Genomic DNA, 23,820 nt, shown 5'->3' on the forward strand with positions numbered 1-23,820 from the left:
GAAGAGCCCCGTCTGAAGCATGCTCCCGGCCAGCTCCTCGAGCTGCCCCATGGTGGGCGCCAACTGTCGTGGTGGGCGCACGGCAGATGCCAAGGGATGGCTAAAGAGAGGAGGAGGCTCGAGGGCGCTGGTGGGCTCCAGAGGCGAGGTTGGCATGAGCGGGCGCGGGACGCCGGACATACCTAGGTTCGGGGCTCTCCGGAGAGATAATACCCCTAGTCCTGCCGAGTGTAGTTGGATGATCGATAGTACAATGTTGCTCCTAGAGCTGTATGGAGGAGGAAGGAAGCTGGCCAAGACTTGGGCTGCTCCTTCTCTCCGGTGTTGCTGTTTTGTGGCTAGTCTTCTTGCTCGCTTGAATGAAAGAGTTGCCCGTATGCATGAGGGCTCCTGGGGGGTTTTATAGTCCAACCCCTGGGGGTACAATGGTAATGTTATAAGTCGGTGGGTCCGGGAACCCGGGCTGGGTCCCGCTGAGAGCTTGTGGTTCGCCGGGTTCCCCTAGGTGCGGGCCCCACATGCCTAGGGGGACTGTGCGCCGTCTTGTCGATCGTCAGGGTGTGGCCGAGTTGAGTCGCGTACAGTGCTCTCCGTCAGGTTGCCGCTTGCTGTCATCAGCGGCGAGGACGAGGGCACTGTTGCCGCGCCGGCCCTGGTCAGCGGGTAGGTGAGGGGCACTGTTGCCACATTCCTGCTGACCAGAGGCATGGGCGGGGCACTGTTGCCTCGGCATCGTTGATTGAAGTCTCGTCCCCATCATACGGCCTGGATGGGACGGGAGTTGACCCGCGGCTAGATTGCGTAGCACGCCATGGGGGGCGCTGGCTTGTTGAGGAGGCTTCGGCCGCGCCGGGTTCGGCTGTCTTGCGCTAGTTGTTGGGCCGAGTCGACGTGTCTTGCCGGGTCGGCTAGTCTGGCCGGCTTGCGGGGCTTGGCCGGGTTGAGCGACCCGGCCAAGCGCGTGCCGGTATTGAGGGGCGGTGCCAGCCCTGTTGTTTTTGAAGAGGATCCGGGTTCCGTTGCCTGCCCGGGGTCCATCCCCCCGACACATAGATACCTATGAAAAGATGAATATTTGGGCACCCCATGAGTGAGAAAGTTGAATCCACCTCTCTTTTGTGCTTTTACCAAAACGAAATTATCAAAGAGATGAAGGCTAGCTTAGATGCAAATTTCCGTAGCGTGCTTAATCTTTCTTTCACCATTAATGGCCACGTGCTTTCTCGAAATAGAAAGATAAATGCTATAGATAATAAATTTTCTCTTTTCTTTCCTAACACCAAAGATGGCAATACCTAGATCTATCCTTGCCTTTATGCCGAGCTAGGGGCGTTAAACGATAGCGCTTGTTGGGAGGCAACCCAATTTTATTTTTGTTTCTTGCTTTTGGTTCTTTTTAGTAATAAATAATTGATCTAGCCTCTGGTTAGATGTGTTTTTATGTTTTAATTAGTGTTTGTGCCAAGTAAAACCTATAGCATCTTCTTGGATGATGGTTATTTGATCTTGCTGAAAAGGTCAGAAACTTTCTGCTCACGAAAACAATTGTTAAAAATCACCAGAACGTGATAAAATACTGATTCCAATTGCAGTAGTTCAATGAACAAATTATCTAGGTCGTCCTATTTTGGTAGATTTTTGTGAGTTCCAGAAGTTTGCGTTAGGTCCATATTACTACAGACTGTTCTGTTTTTTACAGATTCTGTTTTCCGTGTGTTGTTTGCTTATCTTGATGAATCTATGGCTAGTATTGGAGGTTATGAACCATAGAGAAGTTGGAATACAGTAGGTTTAACACCAATATAAATAAATAATGAGTTCATTACAGTACCTTGAAGTGGTGTTTTGTTTTCTTTCGCTAACGGAACTCACGAGATTTTCTGTTAAGTTTTGTGTTGTGAAGTTTTCAAGTTTTTTGGTAAAGATTTGATGGATTATGGAACAAGGAGTGGCAAGAGCCGAAACTTGGGGATGCCCAAGGCACCCCAAGGTAAAATCTAAGGACAACCAAAAGCCTAAGCTTGGGGATGCCCCGGAAGGCATCCCCTCTTTTGTCTTCGTTCATCGGTAACTTTACTTGGAGCTATATTTTTATTCACCACATGATATGTGTTTTGATTGGAGCGTCTTGTATGATTTGAGTATTTTCTTTTTAGTTCTCCACAATCATCCTTGCTGTACACACCTTTTGAGAGAGACGCACATTAATCGGAATTTATTAGAATACTCTATGTGCTTCACTTATATCTTTTGAGCTAAACAATTTTGCTCTAGCACTTCACTTATATCTTTTAGAGCACGGTGGTGGTTATATTTTATAGAAATTATTGATCTCTCATGCTTCACTTATATTATTTTGAGAGTCCTTTAGAACATCATGGTAATTTTCTTTGGTTATAACATTAGTCCTAATATGATAGGCATCCAAGATGGATATAATAAAAAACTTTCATATAAAGTGCATTGAATACTAAGAGAAGTTTGATACTTGATAATTGTTTTGAGATATGGAGATGGTGATATTAGAGTCATGCTAGTTGAGTAGTTGTGAATTTGAGAAATGCTTGTTCTAAAGTTTGTAATTCTCGTAGCATGCACATATGGTGAACCGTTATGTGATGAAGTCGGAGCATGATTTATTTATTGATTGTCTTCCTTATGAGTGGCGGTCGGGGACGAGCGATGGTCTTTTCCTACCAATCTATCCCCCTAGGAGCATGCACGTAGTACTTCGTTTCGATAACTAATAGATTTTTGCAATAAGTATGTGAGTTCTTTATGACTAATGATGAGTCCATGGATTATACGCACTCTCACCCTTCCACCATTGCTAGCCTCTCTAATACCGCGCACCTTTCGCCGGTATCATACACCCACCATATACCTTCCTCAAAACAGCCACCATACCTACCTATTATGGCATTTCCATAGCCATTCCGAGATATATTGCCATGCAACTTTTCACCGTTCCGTTTATTATGACACGCATCATCATTGTCATATTGCTTTGCGTGATCATGTAGTTGACATCGTATTTGTGGCAAAGCCACCTTTATAATTCTTTCATACATGTCACTCTTGATTCATTGCATATCCCGGTACACCGCCGGAGGCATTCACATAGAGTCATATTTTGTTCTAAGTATCGAGTTGTAATTCTTGAGTTGTAAGTAAATAAAAGTGTGATGATCATCATTATTAGAGCATTGTCCCAAGTGAGGAAAGGATGATGGAGACTATGATTCCCCCACAAGTCGGGATGAGACTCCGGACGAAAAAAAAGAAAAGAGGCAATAAAAAAGAGAAGAAGGCCCAAACAAAAAAATGAGAGAAAAAGAGAGAAGGGACAATGTTACTATCCTTTTTCCACACTTGTGCTTCAAAGTAGCACCATGATCTTCATGATAGAGATTCTCCTATGTTGTCACTTTCATATACTAGTGGGAACTTTACATTATAGAACTTGCCTTGTATATTCCAATGATGGGCTTCCTCAAAATGCCCTAGGTCTTCGTGAGCAAGAGAGTTGGATGCACACCCACTTAGTTTCTTTTGTTGAGCTTTCATACACTTATAGCTCTAGTGCATCCTTTGCATGGCAATACCTACTCACTCACATTGATATCTATTGATGGGCATCTCCATAGCCCATTGATATGCCTAGTTGATGTGAGACTATCTTCTCCTTTTTGTCTTCTCCACAACCACCATTCTATTCCACCTATAGTGCTATGTCCATGGCTCACGCTCATATATTGCGTGAAGATTGAAAAAGTTTGAGAACATCAAAAGTATGAAACAATTGCTTGGCTTGTCATCGGGGCTGTGCATGATTAAATACTTTGTGTGATGAAGATAGAGCATAGCCAAACTATATGATTTTGTAGGGATAACTTTCTTTGGCCATGTTATTTTGAGAAGACATGATTTCTTTGTTAGTATGCTGGAAGTGTTATTATTTTCATGTCAATATTAAACTTTTGTCTTGAATCTTTCGGATCTGAACATTCATGCCACAATAAAGAAAATTACATTGAGAAATATGCTAGGTAGCATTCCACATAAAAAATTATGTTTTTATCATTTACCTACTCGAGGACGAGCAGGAATTAAGCTTGGGGATGCTTGATACGTCTCCAACGTATCTATAATTTTTTATTGTTCCATGCTATTATATATTCTATTTTGGATGTTTAATGGGCTTTATTATACACTTTTATATTATTTTTGGGACTAACCTACTAACCCAAGGCCCAGTGCAAATTGCTGTTTTTTTGCCTATTTCAGTGTTTCGCAGAAAAGGAATATCAAACAGAGTCCAAACGGAATGAAACCTTCGGGAGAGTTATTTTTGGAACAAACGTGATCCAGAGGACTTGGAGTGGACGTCAAGAAATCAACGAGGAGGCCACGAGGCAGGGAGGCGCGCCTGCCCCCCTGGGCGCCCCCCCCCCCACCCTCGTGGGCCCCTCGTGGCTCCACCGACCTACTTCTTCCTCCTATATATACCTACGTACCCTGAAACCAACCAGGAGCACGACAAAACCCTATTTCCACCGCCGCAACCTTCTGTACCCGTGAGATCCCATCTTGGGGCCTTTTCTGGCACGCCGCCGGAGAGGGCATCGATCATGGAGGGCTTCTACATCAACACCATAGCCTCTCCAATGATGTGTGAGTAGTTTACCACAGACCTTCGGGTCCATAGTTATTAGCTAGATGGCTTCTTCCCTCTCTCTCTCTCTCTCTTTGATTCTCAATACAAAGTTCTCCTCGATCTTCTTGGAGATCTATTCGATGTAACTCTTTTTGCGATGTTTTTGTCGAGATCCGATGAATTGTGGGTTTATGATCAAGATTATCTATGAACAATATTTGAATCTTCTCTGAATTCTTTTATGTATGATTGGTTATCTTTGCAAGTCTCTTCGAATTATCAATTTGGTTTGGCCTACTAGATTGATCTTTCTTGCAATGGGAGAAGTGCTTAGCTTTGGGTTCAATCATGCGGTGCTCGATCCCAGTGATAGAAGGGGAAACGACACGTATTGTATTGTTGCCATCGAGGATAAAAACATGGGGTTTATATCATATTGCTTGAGTTTATCCCTCTACATCATGTCATCTTGCTTAATGTGTTACTCTGTTCTTATGAACTTAATACTCTAGATGCATGCTGGATAGCGGTCGATGTGTGGAGTAATAGTAGTAGATGCAGGCAGGAGTCGGTCTACTTGTTGCGGACGTGATGCCTATATACATGATCATGCCTAGATATTCTCATAACTATGCACTTTTCTATCAATTGCTCGACAGTAATTTGTCCACCCACCGTAATACTTATGCTATCTTGAGGGAATCCACTAGTGAAACCTATGGCCCCCGGGTATATCTTCCATCATATAAGTTTCCAATCTATTTTATTTTGGAATCTTTACTTTTAATCTTTATCATAAAAATACCAAAAATATTATCTTATCATCTCTATCAGATCTCACTTTTGCAAGTGGCCGTGAAGGGATTGACAACCCCTTTATCGCGTTGGTTGCAAGGTTCTTATTTGTTTGTGTAGGTACGAGGGACTTGATAGTGGCCCCCTACTAGATTGATACCTTGGTTCTCAAAAACTGAGGGAAATACTTACGCTACTTTGCTGCATCACCCTTTCCTCTTCAAGGGAAAACCAACGCATGCTCAAGAGGTAGCAGCTCGTTGTCAACAATTTGCCATTCTACATCGCCATCGAGCCCCTTTTGTCATTTCTGAAGGACACGATCTGCGATGCTGGCTTGGGATCCACAGCTTCCAAGTCAGACCTCATCGACGGCGACCACGAGGAGGGCACCCTCTGCGGCTCTTCCAAGGGGAAAGAACCCATCTGCTCTTCGAAGGGGAAAGCGCCCGTCTGCGACATCAGGGAGGGCACCCTACAGCCGTGCTCTTCCAAGGGGAAGGAGCCCATCTGCGACAACATGGAGCGCATCCAGGGTTCGTGCTCTTCCCACGGGAACGAGCCCATCTGTGACAAGTGAGGAAACCCATGATTTGTTTATTTCAGTTGTTCACAATGTGATGCTCTATATGTGCAATTATTTACTATGCAGTACATTTCATCAATCCAGTTTTAAACATACCGATAGGAATGCATATATTTGCTTGTTGTTAAGCCTGTTATAGCTAGCATATGCCTCTTTTAAAGTATTTTGATTGTTCGGTTGTTTGTAGTTAGCATATGTTCAGTTTCAAATGCTATCTTTGGTTGTTCGTAGTATGCCTTGTTTATTCCAGTTATTCACAACATGATGTTCTATATGTGCAAGTATGAACTGTGCAGTTCAATTTCATCAGTACCAGTTTCAACAATACCACTATGAATGACTACATTTGGTTGCTGCATCTTGTAGTTAACACGCCTTTCCATTTTTATTTAACCATAACCAGTATACTTAGACTGGCACAATACCAGTTTGAATGACCATGTTTGCTTGTTGTTAAATGTTAGGCATGTTGCAGTTAGCACACCTTTCCACTTGTTTTTCTTTACTAGCGTGCTTAAACCTGCACACTGACTATCTTTTGGAGATTATTTTGTCTGCCATGTGTAATTTTGGTTGATGTTTAGCCTGTTGTGCTTAACATGCTTCTTGATGTACCTACACAGGACAATTTTGGGAACGACTACTGTTTTCCATCGAGGTTAGTTTCATCCCATGGCTTATATCTGCTCACTGTTCAGGATATCTGGAGCTGGTACCATATAGGCCGGCGGCTGATAAGGGACTAATCGGTGAATCGAACTTTTAACTGAATATATCTGCAACCCATTTTTCCTTAGGTTAACTAGGGCCATATGTAATATATCTGAGGCTACATGGCAACATGCACTGTACTTAATGTCTAAATGTGCAATTCTAGGCTACATAGCAACAAGGAAGAGTCTTACATTAATGTTCTAATGATGTCTAGATATAGTAGAAGAGCAGCAGCAGCAGCAACAACAACACAGCCCTGTTTGGATACTCAACTTAGCTAGAGGTTAGAGTTGGTTTCTAGCTCATTACTAACCCTGAACTAACTCCATCCAAAGAGTTGTTTGGATGGCAAGGTTAGATTGACAATAAATGCACTAGGAGAACTAGCTCCAATTAGCACCTCTTGGGTTGGATACTAGTTTGTTTGGGTGGGTTATAGATGCAACTAGCTCAAACTAGCACTCATGTTTAGATATACTTTAGGGCTATTTGAGCCCGAACAAGCTCAAACTAACTGTAACCCGTGGATACAGCAGCAGATAATTTTTAAGAATGAACTAAACTCCTTCCGGCCCATAATATAAGATGTTAATTCATCTAATATGTGAGTATATTGGATGTTATAAGATACTCCCTCCGTTCCTAAATATTTGTCTTTTTAGAGATTTCAAATGGACTACCACATACGGATGTATATAGACATATTATAAAAGAGTGTTGTACTACATCATTATGCAATTGTTGTTTAGCTTCTAATATTAACTTGGTGCTTTTAGGTACATATGTCATTGGTAAAGATCCGCGTTTCGACCCTTTCTGCGTATGGGGCAATGAGATATCGATGAACCAGCATCAAGTGAGGAAGCTGATAAAGATTGTTAGTAAAATGGGTCCAAAGATGGCAATTAAACTATTTGTTTACACTTTATCCAAGACAACAGCGAACTGCAGGATGGTAAGTAAGAACTCTGCAGCCTTCTTTTTACTGCCCATAATGAGTTGTGTTAGATGACAATGTCTGAAATCTTATTCCTTTGCAGTGGTTGCCAAAGCAGTTTACTCAAGATTACCTCTCAAACTACATGATTGGTGGGCATGCAAAGGTTAAAGTATTTCTACCAGAACACGATGATTATCTAGATGTTTTCATGAAGACCATGAAGGATGGGCGGTTGACCATCACAAGGGGTTGGACTAGAGTCGTGTGTGCCTTCTGCATGGAGGAGGGCACAATATGGGCATTACGCTTCACCTTGTTCAGCAACCAGAATATATTTTGCCTCTTTCTTTACCGTCTTTAATGGTACAAGTATACAACTATGGTTCATCATTCTTTATTTGGTTCTTATGTAATTCTTGAACATATGTACCTATGAATCGAATAATGCATTGGTTGTTTGAACCTGATACATTCAAATTCAAATCCAAATCCAGTACAATTTGGAAAAGCAGCAATTAAATTACGGTGAAATTATGCTCTCCAGGTTGTTACGGCACACACGGTTGGTAAAACACAAACGTTTGCGATATGCACCATAATCCGAGACGGTTCACAGAGAGGAAATGTGTGCAAACATGCACACAGTTGTCGTTTGCAAAGCGTGTGCGATGTCAGACAATATCACAAACGGTGCGGGCAAACTAAACTTTTGTGTTAGTTGCCTTATCGTACACGATTCGCAACCATGAATTGTTTCTGATGAAGTATGCATCGTAAACGTTGCACCACAGAATAGCGTGTGCGATAGTTGTCGTGTACGACGATGTTATGACGGTCCGACGTTCTGTAATCCTGTCCGACACTCGTACGACGATTAGCTAATCTTCTTAATGGTGAACCATTTGTGATGGGCCGCGCATCATACACATTCTACAATAGTGAACCATTTGTGATGGGTCGCGCATCGTAAACGTAGCACCACAGAATACCGACTGTGATGGCAATGCGAGCAGAAACGAATAGGAGTACTGTAGGGGCCCTATCCCCGATGGTTTCTGGGTCGTGTGGGAAGGACCCCCCTATCGCCCACACTCACTTGGCGACGGTTCCAAATGTCGTCGTGGAAAAGGGTTTTAAACCGTTTGTTTAGGACCGACACGCACCAGTGCATTACTTTCCCCGGGGGGGTTCCGGTAACCCCTCGGTACTCCGATAAATATCTGAAACGCTCCAGAACCATTCCGGTGTCCGAATACTATCATCCAATATATCAATCTTTACCTCTCGACTATTTTGAGACTCCTCGTCATGTCCGCGATCTCATCCAGGACTCCGAACAATCTTCGGTCACCAAAACAGATAACTCATAATACAAATCGTCATCGAACGTTAAGTGTGCGGACCCTACGGGTTCGAGAACTATGTAGACATGACTGAGACACATCTCTGATCAATAACCAACAGCGGAACCTGGATGCTCATATTGGTTCCTACATATTCTACGAAGATCTTTATCGGTCAAACCGCAATAACAATATACGCCATTCCCTTTGTCATCGGTATGTTACTTGCCCGAGATTTGATCGTCGGTAATATCATACCTAGTTCAATCTCGTTACCGGCAAGTCTATTTACCCATTCCGTATGCATCATCCCGCAACTAACTCATTAGTCACATTTCTTGCAAGGCTTATCGTGATGTACATTACCGAGAGGGCCCAGAGATACCTTTCCGATACTCAGAGTGACAAATCCTAATCTCGATCTATGCCAACCCAACAAACACCTTCGGAGACACCTATAGAGCATCTTTATAATCACCAGTTACGTTGCGACGTTTGATAGCACACAAGGTGTTCCTCCGGTATTCAGGAGTTGCATAATCTCATAGTCAAAGGAATATGTATAAGTCATGAAGAAAGCAATAGCAATAAAACTTAACGATCATTACGCTAAGCTAACGGATGGGTCTTGTCCATCACATCATTCTCCTAATGATGTGATCCCGTTCATCAAATGACAACACATGTCTATGGTCAGGAAACTTAACCATCTTTGTTAATGAGCTAGTCAAGTAGAGGCATACTAGGGACACTTTGTTTTGTCTATGTATTCACACATGTATCAAGTTTCCGGTTAATACAATTATAGCATGAATAATAAACATTTATGATGATATAAGGAAATATAAATAACAACTTTATTATTGCATCTAGGGCATATTTCCTTCAAGAACAACAAGTTCTCTCGGTTGAGGTGCCCCCCACTAGTTCTCTCTAGTTTTCTCTAGTTGTCTAGTTAGTTAGAGAGACCCAGTGAGGCTCTTCTCCCTCCTCTAGTTCTCCGGCGACGCAAAGCTCTAAGCGGTGAAGCGTTGTCGGATCGTCTACTTCGTACGCGTGCAATCCATAGAGAGATCGTGCTTTTGATCTTTGTTTGAGGGATCATTCGTGGGACGGTCTGAGGGACTTCAACAACGTTCTGCACCAACTCTTCTCCGCTACAACTCAAAGGTGGTAACGATCTGATTAACCTTGTATGGATCTACATAGTGATCCTGGTTCTTGATTCATAGGGCGGATTTATTTTTATTTTCTACTATGATTCCCAAAAAACTGTACATAATCAAATATAATAAGTCATAAGGATTTTAATTTTGGTTCTCATGTTATCAACCTAAATTTTCATTAAACAATTCCCGCGGCAACGCGCGGGGTACCCTCTAGTTTACTAGATGATGTCTCGGGCGTTGCTGCGGGAACCTTGCCTAAAATGCATAAATAGTTGGTTAATAAACATATAAAACTACTTGGATGAAAATTTTTAGCTTAAAAATAATTAAAAATAAAGCATATAAAAAGAGGGAAAATTGCACTTACACGAATGCCATTTAAAATATGGCGGCACTCACGAATTTCTAAACAATGTCGTATCTAAATGCAAAAAATAATTTCTGACTAACATGCACGGACTGATGATGTAGCAACATTGCATGCATAAAGTAATGTCAAAAAGGTAAAGTAATTTATGGCTTGTATGCATGACTTACTTACGTGACCTTGTTGCATGGCTAGAAAAAACGGTCCGTCCCGGCTCGTCGCAGCGCGCCGCCGCCTCGCCCCGAGCTCGCCATGCCGCCCCGCGCCCGCCACTGCCTCACCGTGCCGCCCCGTGCGCGCCGCCGCCTCACGCCCGAGCTCGCTGTGCCGCGTGCACCGCCGCCTCGCCGTGCCGCCCCGCACACGCCGCCGCCTCGCGCCCAAGCTCGCTGTGCCGCGCGCGCCCCCGCCGCAGCCCCGCGCGCCGCGCCACGTCCGCTTGCAGCCCCGTGCCGAGCTCCTCCTCCTTGAGGTCGCATCTGGCTCCTGGAGCGCTACCCGCGGTGCCCGCCTCTCGTGTTCCTCTCGCCGTCCATTGGCACGGTCATTAGAACCGACCACCCCCTCGTCGACCGCTCGGGCCTCGTCACCGCCGCCGACGCCCCGTACCTCCGCTCCTGGGCGTTCCCGTCCTCCCACCTCTGGGACCTCGTCCGGTCCCTCTCCCACGCCTTCGGCATCGACCCGCCGCTCCTCCCTGCCGAGGTCGCCTACAGGCATGACGCACTCGCCGGCATGGCCTGCGTGGATGTTGCCGCCCTGCGCGCCGCGAGCGAGGCTGAGATGGACGCCCTGTTCACCGTGCAAGCCGAGCTGCGTGGGCGGGGCGAGGCGGCGGGCCGCGTGGTGCACCGGGCTCAGGAAGTGGACACGCTCAAGCGCCGGCTGCAGGACGTGACGGTGGCCGAGTATGCCCTGGAGGCCTGAGTCGCGGCGAACCGGACGACGGTGGCCGCGCACGGCGACACGCGCTTTGGGGCGGCAGTGGCCGCCGCCGTGAAGCTACTGCTAGACGAGCCGAGTGCCGGGTCTCCAAGCTCGCCCTGGAGTTGGTGCTAGTACGCGCTAGCTACCTAGCTAGCTAGCACCCAGCTGCTGCTGCGCATGCACTAGTAGCTAGCTAGCTAGCACCCAGCTGTTGCTGGCTTGCTGCACGCGGCGGCGGATGCGAGGGGCGCGGCGGGCGTGAGGGGCGCGGCGGCGGGCGCGAGGGCGCGGCGGTGGGCTGGCGGAGCGCGGTGGCGGGCGTGGGGAGCGACGAGAACGACAAGGTCACCAGGGGCTCGATGCGTGGGTCGCTGATACATGGGCCAGGTGCGGACAAGAGCGGACGAGAGAGGACGAGGACAACGCCCGTTTGTGTCTGCACAGACCCATTTTTTCCGCAACTTTGCTCCAGATTTGGGGTTGAGTCGGACCAGAACAGACGTCTGCGAACAACTTTATCCGTTTGGGGTCTAGCGTTGTGCCGTGTTTTGACGCAAACGGACATTCGCGGACGATTTGGGTCGCGCTAGAGTTGGCATGAGGCAGCGGAGGTGGTCCTATGGTTGCACCCAGCACGTGGTGGCGGCTAGGTGTACCATGCGACAGCTGGTTATGCGCCTGCATCGCCTCGAAGGTGTACCTTTTGTCTTGAGCTCCTATGTGACGCATTATGTGTCACATAGATAACACTTCACACAAGGCAAGCGTTTGACTGTGCGGGCCCATTATCATTATGACGCACAGTAATCTGGGATTATTATAGAGCGGCTTGGTTCGTTGTAATGGAGCAGCTCGGGTCGATGCACCGGAACACTCGGTTTTTATGCATTTTTATTCAGTTTTTTCAAAATAATACAGGAAAAAGAATTTTCAATAGTGTGAGCATTTTTAGTTTCAAATATTGAATTTAAAAAAATCAAAAAAATTTCAAATTTGCAAACATTTTGAAACTATGAAAGTTTTTGGAAAACATGATTTTTGAAAAAATAAACAATTTTATAAAAATGCAAATTTGTTTCAATTATCTATTATATACTTAAAACAAGAGTCAAATAAGCCATCACGTTCATCCACATATGCTAATATTTTTTAGGCCGTTGGATTAGAATAATAACGGCTAAGATTTAAAGGTTTTTGCGTAACGTCGTAAAATATATGTACAGGCAATATTGAACTTCCATGGTGTCACGTTACATGCATATATGATATATATAAGCATATGGTACAGGATAGCAATACAACTTTTAGAAAAAAGAGCCCCTAAAAAAACCTTTAGAAAAAAGAGAAGAAAAAAATATAACAATAGGAAAGACACGCTATAATCCGGATGTGATGGCCTACGTGAGATTTGTACATGTTTGCAATACGTGTGAAGGGAACAGAGAATTTTCTTTTCAAAAGAGAGGAGTTAGAGTACTAATCGGTCTAGCACAAAAGAACTTGGGGGCGTGTAACACAAGGGAATCGGACAATCCTATTAGTAGAAAGAGTCCCGTAATAAAAAAAGTAAAAATATAAGAAGGCATGTAGACACAATCAGGCATAGAACCATGTACGCCTATGGACACATCCGATGCGTTGCATAGACTCCTGACGCAAAAAAAAAAGGCAAAGCTCAACTATGTTTAGCCTACTAAAAATATACGTTTTATTTTCTGCCTATTCAAAAGATATAAAAAAGAAATATGACAGATCCAGTTAGAACTCCAAATAGTGTCAGCTGCAATAATCCGTACATAGTAACCCATAGAAATTACTCCAAACAGCAACACGTGCGCACTGCCAAAGATATAGAAGTCATCCGGAAATTGTGACTCTGAACACACCATCGAAGAATCGAAGTCGGCCAATTGGGCCGCACAACCACGCGATGTGCAACTCGACACCTGACGAAGCCATGCCCAACTGCTTGACGCGACAAGTAGCTCGACGTCGGACGAAGACCTGACAAATCACATCTCACCTGAATCATCAAGTTGGTCATTATTATTTACTACACTCAATTATTCTTGAGAAAATCTTCATAATAACTTTATCAATTGACAACTATTTTCCATTCATTTTAAAGCCGAAAATCTATGTCGTACAAGAAGTTGAGCGACTTAACGACAAGGGCAAGATTTTTGAACATTCAAGTGAAAGCAATGAGAATGTGGGATTCGGTTAATCCTACAACCAATGAGCTTATCAACCTAGCTACGATCCTGATGGATGAACATGTATACTTATAAATGTAAATGCCAATTCTTCTTTTCTTTAAAACAATTATTACTAAGTACATTTAATTATTTTTACAAGGCCAAACCATTCATGCTGCATTTTCATATTAAAAAACAATGCGCTCTCTACTTATGCATTTATTAATAAAGTTGGGGGATCCATAAATGCCGTATATTTGCATTTACCAATATATATAGTAAGAGGGGGGAATTGGAACATTCAAGTGAAAGCAGTGAGAATGTGGGATTCGGTTAACCCTACAACCGATGAGCTTATCAGCCTTCATACGATCCTGATGAATGAACATGTTTATTATTTATAAATTTACTTTTACAAGGTCAAAAAAATCATGCTACTATGTCAAAGAAATTGATAGAAACTTTCAGATCAAAGACCAAGGAGCGGCTAAACAATTCATGCTACTCTCTGGAAGAATTTGATAGACATTTTTAGATCAATGAGCAATCCATTTATGCATTTAGCAATTTTAAAGTTGTGGAATCCACAAATGCAGTATGTTTGCATTTATATATTGAAGCCTACAAATCCGTCCTTTTAATTATCCTACCTTTTTACCTCAAAGGCGCATAATTTAATTATCCTACCTTTTTACCTCAAAGTAGCATTATGTATGAAAATTATGTTACGGACGTCAGCACGTCCTACTTCATAGAAGAATTCATGGATTCCTGAGTGTTTGATTGATGCAAGACAAATAAATGGAGGAGTATGTTCCAGCCGTCCTTGATGTTGAATCAGACCATGCATGTTCCCTGGCGGCAGGTCGATGCAGACATCATTGTGCATGTGTAGCGCTAACACAGAGTTAAATTAATGGACGTCGTCCCCCGCCGGCGGCCGCGCGGCTGCAGGTCGGATGATTGCCGGAAAAAGACACCGGTGAAAAGAAACAAGATGCTCGCTGGTGACCTTTTAAACGCAAAGGAAAGAATTAGCATGATGTAATGAAAAGCACGGAACAAGGAAGAATCCCGTATGATGCAAGCATAGCCGGCGAGACTCACGACGACGACTGTCCGCCATCTCCAGCCGGTGAGGGATTTGTCGCCCAGGCAGAACGGTAGATAGAGAAAATATCTGTTTGTTGTTGGTAACAAGAATATACTGACAAAGTTATTTTTTACGTGCATAAAACTATTTGGTTCGTTACTAGATGGATAAGGACGTACGAGCTGATAGAATTGCATTCAAATTTTTGGATAAGCTCCCGATCAGAACGTCCTGGATAAGCACCAAATAAACTAATCGAAATAATTAATAACAAGACCAAACGGGTCGGGTGGAACCTCATCTAACCCATTACGATTCTGTAGGCGATCTAGAGTTCTGTAGCACGGTCAATCTAATCACATGAGATCAGCGGTGGATTTTTAGGTGGTAACTACCACTAGGTGGTAGGATGGATTTTCCTACAGAAAATATTCATGAACCAGTGCACCCCTTCTCCATGAGCTCCATCACACATCCTCCAATCCACCAACCTCCAGCACCAAAGCTACGACTGCCAGCCACTGACCATGACGAGGTTGAGCAGCACGCCGCATTCTGCCTTGCCCTCCCAGTGCCCATGCCGCCAGACTAGATCCGCATCTTAGAGAACGCGTAAATGCATCCACACACACATACGGCAACCTGCGCCACCACAACTCAAAGAAAATGAGAACCAAGTAGAGTGAGGATAATCTGGGAATTAGATTCCTAATTGAACTTGCGACATCTTCCTTTGCGGGGAGCAAATCGGGAGAAATGGCACAACTGGATGAGGAGCTTGGTGGGGATCGAAAGAGAAATGAGAGGAGATTCCTGTACGGGGATACGGAGTGGTAATCATCTGAACCAGTCTGATGGGCCTGCACAAAACCAATGGTCATGTGTAGGCATGTGGGATATCCAGAAGTGAGTTCAGATTAGTCAGCTAAAACTGAAGGTAGGTTTGCCGGTTAAGCTCCTAAGCAACATCAATCAAGCGGCAGGTTTATGCAATGGTACAAGAATGACCATCACACCGCTGGAAAACAGGTACACTGAGGCACAAATAATCACAGAAACACACGTCAGTGACAAGGTATACATACCTAAAATCATTATGTCACCAAGCGACTCGAAGTGGCCCTTCGTGCTGAAAAGAAGGCAATATCTTCTATCAGTTTGTTTTGGAATGACCATAAATAAAAGCCAAGGTCAATCCCTAAACAAGGTGGGTCTATATTTGCCTAAGCAAGTCTTCTGCCATGGCCAACTATATGTGGCATTATCAAGAGTCACAAACAGAGAAGGATTAAAGGTGCTGATTGACGACACGGAGTGCCCAAGCGAAGATAGCGTAAGGAATGTAGTATACAAAGAGATCTTCTAATTTTTGGTTATTCAAGTAAATGCATATGAGGGCCAAATCATGATTAAACAATACAATGTATGGCTCAAAAGCATGACGTCCATGTGTTAGGTATGGCCGGAAATACTGTATACAAAAGGATATTATAGATTGGGTTTCTAATTATTTGGTCAACAGGAAAAAATAACATTACAATGCAGACTACTATTACAAGTGCGTACAGCTAGCTGACTTTCTGCATGGGCACAAGTTTTAAAATCTTATTGCATATTATTTGTGTATCACAAGTTTTAAACATGATTCTCAGAATTCTAAAAGTTGGTAACACTTGAATGTCAATTCTATAGGAGTATATTAGAAGTTAATCCATCATAACTTTTTCCCTAATGTCAGTTCAATTACCTAAAAAAATGCAAGGTATATAAATAGCAAAACTCAATCTAGATCCATGCATTAACAACAAAAGTATGTACGGGATTATCCAATAAGTTCTAATTACAATGGCATAATCTGTGCTAGAATGTTAACATGAATGCTTTAAATATTCTAAAAAGTATAGCCAAAGATCTAAACTTCATTTTAACAGAAAATATTTGTTAATGAAATTATGATGCACATTATGCAAAGCAAGGGGCCATCTTCTTTGTGTCGTTCTTGTCGTCACAAAATGGACTTCCAACATCAGCGTCACAAAATTATGATGCACATTATACATATACGCTGAAAAAGAAAAAAGAAGGAAACACGTTCTACATTGGTTTGACTAAAATGAGAGCGGTACAAAATAAAGGAAAATAAATATGCAACTTTATATTTCATTTCTTATAGATTCGGTCCATTTGCTTAATTTGATAGTATAATTTAGGTGGATAAGAGTTCAGAACCATATAGTTCTACAAGAAATAAAAAAAATGAACGAAAGATCTAAACATATAGTAGATAGGTAATTTAAAGAAAAAACAACCGCATATATGAAGCTAAAGAAAATATATAAGAAAGTTCCCAAGAACAATAATTTAAATATTATGTGCAATGTCACAACAAAAAGTCAACGTGTTTGAAAAAAACTAAATGCAAAACATTTATTAAAAAAATAAAATAAATCAAATCTACATTATATTGCCAACACATTCACAATTTTCTGTTTCTCCATCAATCTAATTATTATTAGTTACCATGTGTACCCTCTACATAAAATAAGGTGCATGTCCATCAATATAGGATTCACATCAACGATGCACTTCTGCCGATGAAATAAGACTGAACCGGACAAATTACTTATTTTTTGTGATCAAGCTCATATCGCCATTATGAAGTGTGCATATGGTATCTCAAGGAAGCAACATGAATGTCACAATAAATATAACTTTTTCTGGGGATGATAATAGTAATCTAAAATAAACAAACGACATAGTTTTCTAACAAAATCACATCACAATTGCTGGCATATGTCATCCTCTTATGATAACTACCTTCAGCGAAATAAAAAAGTATTAATAAAATAAAATAAAAATGGAAATAGTGTAAAAACATTAAACAGGTGTTACATAAACAAAAATTATTAAATATAAATACTAATCTAGCCGCGCAAATGCGCGGGTGCACCCGCTAGTTATTATTATTTCTGAAAATTTCAACCATTTTTTAAGAGTGAACATTTTTAGATTTTTTTATTTTTTTAGTTGTGACTTAAGTTTTCAAATCGTGAATATTTTTTCGGAATTCATGAACACGTTTTTCGGAAAATTCCATTTTTTAAAAAAATTATGACATTTTACAATTCATAAAAAATATTTAAATTTTGAAGAATTTTCTAAATTTATGAAAAAATAAAATTGCGAAATATTTTAAAAGATAATAAAATGAAAAAAGCAGAATATGCGAAAAAGATAAAAAAACAGGGTAGAAAACAAACAGAAAACCCCGATCCAGAGAACCTTCTAGAAAGTTCTTAGAACCGGTGCAAAACGTTATGCTACATAGAGATAATTGCATCTATCATCCTCATACTTGCTGGCTAGTTCCAAAACTGTCCTCATATTTTTAAAATGTTTCAATACGATCCTTGTACTTGTGTGTGTAGGCGCCGTATACCAAGGCTCCCGGGGCGTGGCTATTAGCTGCCGTCTGCGAGTCGTACCACGGCTCGCCTGCAGGAAGCAGATATTGGACCAGCAAGTACATGATTTAAATTTAAAATAATACAAATATTTGTAAAATTACAATTTAAAAGTATTATTTTAATTATACGAACATTTCAACAGTTATATGCACATTTTTATAGCTCAATGTTCACATAATAAAAAATATACATAATTTAAATTTTAAGCTGTTGATACGGATATTCAATCCTGTCTAATATTTATATTATTTAATTTTTTGAATATAAGCCATGTGTAATAAATTCATATATCCATATTAACTAAACATATTTATTTTATAAACATTTTTAACGTCTGTATTAATTAAAAAATTTATATAATAGATAGGTTTATATTTAAATGTTTTATTTACCAATCATCGTTTCTATGTATATTTTTAAGACACAAATATTTGAGCATAACTTTATTGCCTATGTTTTACAATTATCTTGAAGAAAATAGCACATGTAAAGTGGGATGTGGTATCTGCAGCCCGTTTAAGCTCCACATGGTGTTTGGTCAACAAACCTTGTTATCCATTTTAGATAGTTGAACGTGAATGGCTTAGTGGCTATGGCGCCTCGTGTGTTAAATTGTGTTCGCATGTTTGAGACCTGACGGCCCTTTTTGTGTTAATTTTCTCACTTGTGCGCAGTACAGTGGTCTTTTCCACAAAATAATAAAAATGTGTGGGAGTTTCATGCAAAACTTCATCGTAGTGTTTAGCTTTTTTCGCAAAAAAATACAAGGGTGTTCTGTGCAAAAATGCATCCCGCACTCGCTGACAGGTGGAGCCATACACACAGATTCGTTCGCATACAGGTGTTGTGACAGTATCTGCACACTTGAGTTAAGTTAGATGACCACAAATTTGTATTTTTAAAATTCTAGCACCAAACCGAACATCTGGCGTAAGTTTTATGGCTGCTAGTGATATTACCCCTACTCTTTTAGAAAATGCTTGAGATCATCCGGCGGATCCTTGGCGTGCGTCCACCACCTCGGCAACCATCAGATTAACTTCTAATCATGTGGTGCACAACAACCCTCATTATACGCACGAGCTTTGCAACATGGCCCTTGTTGCAGAAGCTGATTTTGCAACACGCTGCAAAACCAATCCACCAGTTGTGCCGCACGTGACCATGTAGGGCCCGCATCATCATTCTCCCTTTCTTATCTTCTTATCTCAAATGAAAGGAGCACAACCATAACTTTTCACCTCAACCTCGTCTCCTATCTCCAGGTCCCTTCCATGGATATACATCCACCCAGGCACATACCAAATCGTCAGCCAAGCATGAGATGAGAGAGCGTACATGGCTGCATCTAGCTATTGCAAACGCTATTGCCTGCTACGAGGTTGGGGAGAGGGGTGAAGTTGCTATTGTCTACCGGATCTGATGAGGATGGTGCGTGGGCAGGAGGCAGGGACGTCCGAGACCAGCTGGGGCAGAGACTCGTGCAACTGGGAAGTAGACATCGGCGAGGATTGCAGGTGGATCTCGCTAGATCCGACGAGGATGACGTGCGGGCAGGCAAGCGATCTAGTCGGAGGTCCGATGGTCGTCGATGACGGCGCGTAGGCGGGGACGGGCAATGCTGATCCTCGCTCACCACCATCCAACAGAGTTCTCGGCGAATGACGGTGGTGATTTTTTTGCAACTTCTTCTCTGTTGCAAGAAAGATTTTTCTGTAACATAAGTCATGTTGAAAAACTTTCTTCTGTAACATCATACGAAGGCGAAGACAAAAAAATAATTCTGCAACATTACCACTGTTGCAAAGTTTTTCAACAATAATACCTTTGTTGCCAAAGTTTTCTGCAACAATACATTTGTTGCAAAAGTTTCTGCAACAATATCTTTGTTGCAAAGATTTTCTGCAACAAGACTTCTGTTGGAAAACTTCTGTTGGAAAACTTCTGCAACAGCAGCTCTGTTGCAATGGTGAAAGACGCCGCTCTGCCGCACGATGTCGTCACATCAAATGGCTCGCGCGGCGAGGATCTTCTAAAAAAGATCCGCCGGCGGACGCGTAGCAGCGCCCTTTATTAATTTGGTTCGATGTTGCCTAATCTGATAGAAGTTACTTCTTTATGTGTTGAACAAACCTATTTTGTGAGGGATAATTAAGCCTGGCTGCCATTATGTCCACTGTACAAAATAGGAAAAGTCGTCCTTTGAGAAAAAAGTACAATGGCAACTTCGTGAAATTGTGGATATATAGTTGAAGCTAGCCAATACGAACCAAATACAGGGCCTATGGTTTTCAGCCTGTTCATGCATGAACAAAATGTTCGAAGGATGGTAATTATCTCATAAAATTGTTGATATATTGTTGAAGCTAGCCAATACACAACCAATACCGGGCCTATGGTTTTCAGCGTTTTCATGCATGAACAAATGTATTCTCTCAAAATGTTTTAAGGATGGTAATTTACTCCTCAGTATTCACCGCAACAGCCTCCGACACCCCTCCTGGTGGCCTCACGGCCTCGGGCTCCCCTTCGCGCATCGTCACACCACGTACTTCCATCACTCCCGCTCCCTCTGCATAACTGCATTCAGCCGGTATGTCATCGCGACCTTACCCTTGATGCCGCCTCTTTACCGGGGCTGTCTTTTTTTAGGGGACCGGGGCTGTCTTTTACTCGTTGGGATTATCACATCGTTAGGAGATGGGAGGGAATGCGTGGAGTCCCTAACCAATGTATATGCCGAAAATAGAGTTAAGACCTACGGAAAAGCTAACCTTCAGCCGGCCGATTGAGCGGGCGCGTCCGCCGGCTCCGTGTCCGTCAGGTCATCTATTGATCAGATGGTCGAGAGCACCCCGTGTCCATGTGTTTGTGCAACTGAGCCTTTGTTTCAAAAAATGAGAGTTTTGCAACTGTCTGGCTTTTTGCAGCGGCGGTGACTCGTGCGGCCGGGAGGGCGATGGCGGCAAGGAATCTCGCCGGATCTGATGAGGATGGTGCGCGAGCAGGAGGCAGGGACGTTCGGGAGCCACGGGGGCGGAGACTCATGCGGCTAGGAGCGCGACGGCGATGAGGATTCCAGCCGGATCTCGCCGGATCCGACGAGGATGACCCGCGGGCAGGAGGTGGGGACGCCGGATGTAGTGGGAGCTCATCTCGACGAGGTCTGGCGGGGTTGATGGTGAGCTTCACATCAAGGACCCGCGACGGCACCGGCGAACAGCGCTCCCGCGGCGAGAGATACAGAGAGATGGAGAAAACAGAAGGAAGAGGAGGATGGTGGCAAGGTGACTTTTGTCGGAGGTCCGGTGCTCGCTCGCGGCGGCGCGAAGGCGGGGACGGGCAGCGTCGATCCTCCCTCACCACCATCTGGCGAAGCTCGCGGTGAACGACGGTTTCAGGGGAGCATATTTCTAAATAAAGCTCTTGTTGCAATAGTCAACATGTTTCTGAAACAAAGCTCTTGTTGCAAAGAGGGACCATATCTCCTGAAAAAAAAGACAAAAGAGGGACCATATGACGCCCCCGATTCGACCGTACACTAATCATACACGCAAATGCGTACGATCAAGATCAGGGACTCACAGGAAGATATCACAACACAACTCTAGACACAAAGAAAATAATACAAGCTTCATATTACAAGCCAGTTGCCTCGAGGGCTTGAATACAGAAGCTCGAAACACAAGCGAGTCAGCGGAAGCAACAATATCTGAGTACAGACATAAGTTAAACAAGTTTTGCCTTAAGAAGGCTAGCACAATCATCAATGATCGAAGAGGCAAGGCCTCCTGCCTGGGACCTCCTAACTACTCCTGGTCGTCGGCAGGCTCCACGTAGTAGTAGGCACCCTCGGGGTGGTAGTAGTAGTCGACTGGGGTGGCATCTGGCTCCTGGGATCCACCATCTAATTGCAAGAACCAGAAAGAAGAAAGAAGGGGGGAAGGGGGAGCAAAGCAACCGTGAGTACTCATCCAAAGTACTCGCAAGCATCAGATCTAAACTAAGTATGCATTGGTGTCAAATGGAAGGGTTGTATCTGTGGACTGAACTGCAGAATGCCAGAATAGGGGGGAGGCCTAGCCTATCAAAGACTAGCATCTTCAAGCAGCTCCAAGCATCTTGCAGCATGTAGAAGAGTAAAGAATAGCAGTTTGTAATTAACAAGCATGTTGTAGCATTAACGCCCAGAGATCCTTCCTCGACTCCCTACGAGAAAGCAATCCCGGAGCCACATATCCATCACATGTCTCAAGTAAACAGTTCTAGTTGTAATAGATCATGATACAAGTCTGAACGCCCATTACCGTGGACAAGGTATTCGAATATATATCTTCCCTGCAGGGGTGCACCACGTTACCCAACATGCTCGATCACTCTGGCCGGACACACCTTTCTGGGGTCAATGCCCAGCCTTAGAAGATCAACACGTTGCAGCCCTACCTAGGCTCAACAGAGAGGTCCTCGTCGGTCTACATCTTAAGTGCCCCGGGGTCTTGGGCCCATCGCCCGTTGCACTCCAGGTTGTTGCGAGCAGGGTGGATACCAGCACCGCCTCGGATGGCCAGCACGATCCGACCGTGCCGCCATGCTGAACTGGACGTCTGACAAAGCTTCGGCTGATACTGCGACGTCGAGGCCCATATCAATTCTCGCGTGGTGGTTAGTGCGTAAAGGCCAGAGGCCAACTCAGAACAAATACCCAAACCTGTTGGTGCATTGGGGGCTCGCGGAGATGATCAGAGACTCACGATAATGTGACCCCGTCGCCCCGTCTCATGGACTTGCGGCAAGGGCCCAGAATGCCCGGCCGTGCCACGTAGAAAACTCGCGGGTGCTCAACGGGGCCGCCCGACTTTCACATCAAGTCGCGGGTACCCCTCAAGGCCGACCCGACTTCAACAATGGTCTCAAGTAAAGTCCGGGTACCGTGTGTCCAAAACATCAAGGAGGAAAACCCGAGGAATCACCCCCGGTGAATTCCACTCAATGTAATCATCAAGGTGAATGTAAGAGGAACCACCCTCGAGGTTCACACTTGAGGGGTTGCACGACAGAGCCGTATCAGGAGTGGTGAAGGAGGAACCACCCTCATTGACCACGACCAAATAGCTACACTACAGAGTTGTCATCAGGAGTGCGTTGTGAGGTCTCACCCTCGGCACTCGATAGTAGCTCTACAGAGTCGAGCAACAAAAGGGGCGTGATGTGATGTGAGGTGTCGGGCTCTGGTCATTGATCACGTTGATCGAGTCATCGATGATGAAGTAGGGGCAACAAGGACAAGGTGGGGGTCACTGATGGATCACTAACCAACCTATACTAAGCAGTTTAGGATAAGCAGGTAAGGTACAATGAGCAGGTTACAAAAGCAGGCTATGCATCATAATAGGAGCAAACAATAACAGTAGCAAAATCTAATGCAAGCATGAGAGAATGGAATGGGCGATATCGGGATGATCAAAGGGGGGGCTTGCCTGGAAGCTCCGCTGAAAGGGAAGAAGGGTGGTCGTCGACGTAGTCGATCACAGGGACATCAGCAACGGTCTCGGGGTCTACCGGAA

At 43.7% G+C, this 23,820-nt stretch overlaps 1 pseudogene; it reads left to right on the forward strand.

Moving 5' to 3' along the window:
• Nucleotides 1–10,823: 10,823 nt before the first annotated feature.
• Nucleotides 10,824–11,630, forward strand: LOC109739943 (uncharacterized; annotated as a pseudogene).
• Nucleotides 11,631–23,820: the final 12,190 nt, after the last annotated feature.

This window comes from Aegilops tauschii, chromosome 7 (genome assembly GCF_002575655.3).
Source record: "Aegilops tauschii subsp. strangulata cultivar AL8/78 chromosome 7, Aet v6.0, whole genome shotgun sequence".
Taxonomy (NCBI): Eukaryota; Viridiplantae; Streptophyta; class Magnoliopsida; order Poales; family Poaceae; genus Aegilops; species Aegilops tauschii.